Source organism: Polistes canadensis, unplaced genomic scaffold (assembly GCF_001313835.1).
Source record: "Polistes canadensis isolate GaletaPanama2010 unplaced genomic scaffold, ASM131383v1 scaffold_169, whole genome shotgun sequence".
NCBI classification, from domain to species: Eukaryota; Metazoa; Arthropoda; class Insecta; order Hymenoptera; family Vespidae; genus Polistes; species Polistes canadensis.
Window position 1 is genome coordinate 334,720 of NW_014569716.1, and position 3,753 is coordinate 338,472.

The following is a 3,753-nucleotide window of genomic DNA, read 5'->3' on the forward strand; positions in this document are numbered from 1 at the left end:
ATTCTACGCGTAGACAAAAGAGTTTACTTTAATTTAATATAATTTTCATTAAAATCTATTCACTTTTAGTATAACAAATATTTACCAAAACTTTTCAAAGAAATTACAAAGATGCACAATTTACAGCATTGCATTCTCTGACATTTTATGAACCTTTGCAGATCGATTTTTAACTACACAAAGTATTCTACACGTACACAAAAGAGTGTACTTTAATTTAATAAAAGTTTCATTAAAATCTATTCACCCTTAGTATAAAAAATATTTACACAAACTTTATAAAAAAATATCAGAGATTGCCATGATTGATATTCTATAGGATACCAAAGTATTAAGTTCAATGCTTAGGAAAAACTGTAAGAATTCTTCTGTTTTCAACTTCATTGGAATGCTTTTTCCATTGATGAGAATGCCGAGGAATTACTAGCAATGACTGATTTCCGATTTTGATCGTAACATATACAATATATCATAAATAATTTTATTAGTTTAGCTAGTTTTTAAGCAACCACTTAATAACAGGTTTATATTCATTAGATTTTCGAAAAGATGATATGAAATTGGATAAACCGTACAACCTTTATCTCTAAGTTATTGTTACATTTCGGTGATTAGCATTATGTAGATTGCAATTATTCGAGATGGAATTGTCAATCGTGTAGTAGTTTCTTTCGATTATGCAATGTTAACTACAAGCGGTGACGATTTTGCATTGAAAATTACGTTGATTGTTTGTGGACGTAAAGTAGGGGAAATAGGGGGGAGGTAAACGAACTACGGTGTTGTTGTAGAAATGTTTGACGATCGGAGGGGCTCTAGGAAAATAGAATTTCGATCGTGGACCCACGCGCATGACTTTTCTCGTAATTCGAATCGAACGAATTCTTTAATGAGTAGTTCCTTACAGCTGTTTTAACGAACGAACTCTATAATTTGATCTTCCAAGTAAAAACGATCGAAATTCCAAAAGAGAAAAGCTCTGGACCACCCCGCCCCCCCATCCCACCCCTACCTTTCTGTCTCGTTCTGTCTCATTCTATCTATCTCTATCTCTATCTCTCTCTCTTGTTTCCGGCCGTCGAACTTTTGATGAATATCATTAAAATTTCTAATGAGACTGTTTTAACGAGCGTTCACGGGGAAACCCCCCCCCCCCCACCCCATCCCAGTACGATATTCGCGAGAAAATTCTACGAAAGATCGCGAAAACGTAGGTGTCTCCTTCGGATGCTGTGACAATTTAAAGAGTTTCGAGAAAAATCAATTGTCACCGTGAACGCGTTCGCTCGCGGGAAAAAAAAGGTTTTTTCCCTTTGACTTTTCTCACGACGTACGACGACGACGACGACGATGACGACGACGACGTTCCAAAGTTTTTCATTTCAGCTTTACAATCGTTACATTCCATTTCAAGAATCCTTACTTGCGATTTAGTTCGTTCTTTGCGAAATACCATTTAAAACGCGTATCGGGCAAGGAGAAGGAAAAAAAAAAAAAAAAAAAGGGCCACGTCTGCATTTGATCTTTTATCGTATTCAAACTAATACTTTTAAAAAATGCATCATCAAAGAGATTATGAAATATATTAAATGTTTCTAATATAGTTCGTTACGTGATCGATATAAAATATATTTAATTATGAAATTATTTCGTCATATTTGATTCTCAAAATGATTTGATTAAGTTAATGCAATTAAATGAAAATGAAAATTGTCAAATACTCTATACGTTAAAATGCAAATCAAATAATATTTTTTTCTAATAAATTAGATAAAGAGAGAAATAATTAAAGATTACAGAGATAATATATAATATATCATATGATTTGAGACTGCAAAAAACGGGTGAAAAGAAATAATATATAAATAAAAAGAAAAGAAAATTCTCTTGGTAAGGAAATGAAAGGAAAATAGAAGAAAAGAAAAGAAAAAAAGTAAAAGTAAAAGTAAAAGTACGATTCTAAGTTAAGAATTTGAGCGTCGTCTTACAATCAAAGCTTTTAGATGTCGCTTACTTCTTTCACGGGCCAATGATTCCTTTCATATCGGATGACCCTCACGGTGGCAAGACCAGAAAGAGATAGTAGTAGTAGTAGGTTGGCTCGAGCGAATCGACGAATAGAACGAAACGTCTCGAACGAGCGTGTCCGCAATTTATATGCAGAATATACCCTCTGTCGGGAGACTCGTGTTATTTTCCACAGGAGCGCGTTCGAATAGAAAGGATTTATTCGAGCATAAACGCGAGATTCCCTCGTATGAGTCACGTTAATCGCGAGCACTCGTATTAATCATAAGGTCTCTAAAGAGGCATAGATATTGGCTTTTATCTCTTATCTTTCTTTCTCTTTTTATCCCTGTTTTCTTGTCCTTATGAACTCCCGTTTTATCTCTATACAGGTTTATTAATGTTTATTGTTTTAGCATTTGCTTGAAAGAGTACCGTGTGACGCTTGTAGGAGTAACGTGGGATTGGTTAACCCCTAATGACTCTAACTTAGCTGCCGGCGTTGGAGCTGTCCAGAAGTTCCTACGTGCTTGGCATAAGCGATTAACGAGATCGTTTATTACTCCGGGAATAACGGAATTTAAACGCGTTGTTATTAATTGTCTTAATGGTTAAACGTTGGTAATAATCTAGGAATAAGGTACGATTAAAAGGAATCGCCATGACGTTTGACTCGAGGAGATAATTAAGAGAGAGAAAAATTAAATAGGAATAATATTAAAATGAATGAGAATACAAAAAAAAAAAGAAAACTATGATAACTCGGATAAGGTGGGGATAGGTATGGTTGATGAGAAAAATCGATCGGAGTCAGAAGAATAAGAAGAGACCTTTTATATTCGTGGAAAGTATTTTGACGAAGAAACGAAACAAATTATCGAAAAGAAAAGGATACTTTTCGATCTTGAAAGATAATGATGATCGAAACTTTTGGAAAAAGGGCGACAATTCCATTCAGTTCCGATCGAAGAAGAAGTCATAAAGCAAAAAAGACGAAACGATAAAATGGATTACTATTATGACACTGTTGGATTTTCGTAAAAGAAAAGTTGTTTTTTCCATTCGAATTGTTAACTGTTAACACGAAAATCGAAGTAAGGGTGGAGGGATAAGAATAGTAGTCGTCGAGGTTTTGTTGTTCGTTCGTTCGTTTCTACGCTCGAAAGCCCAAGAATGTCCCCTCTCATAAACTCAGCAATGACACGAGAAACTCCGCAACGATATCGCGAGTTTTCGAGTGTTTTGATCACGACAATGCCAACGGAAGTTTCTTTGGTAATGCTTTTCCTACATGTTACAAGCAAAATGCACAGACTTTTCTCTGAGTAAATTCCTCCAAGCCGACCCCGTTTCATCACGGGCCACTAAACGTGGTCCCCTCCCCAGCACACCAAAACCACGCTGTAATCCCTGTCATACCATACCATACCATACCATATACCTTATACTCTACTATTTTAATAAACTTTACAAATGACAAACGACGAGAATCTCGAACTTTTTCGCAACGCACGCGAACCCCACCCCATCTTCCCTGCTGTGTCCATCCTTGTGTTTCCTTCTCTTACGATGTTAACGTGCAAACGTTGCTTTCTCTATTCCCGTATCGAAAACTACTGCTTTGACCAAAGATAGAAAAAGAAAGAATAGGAATACAGACAGTGGTGTTGGTGGTGGTGGTGGTTGGTCCAGTTTCGTTCGGGTAATAAAAGAAGCTTTGTCGAGAAAATACGAGTGGGCATTTTT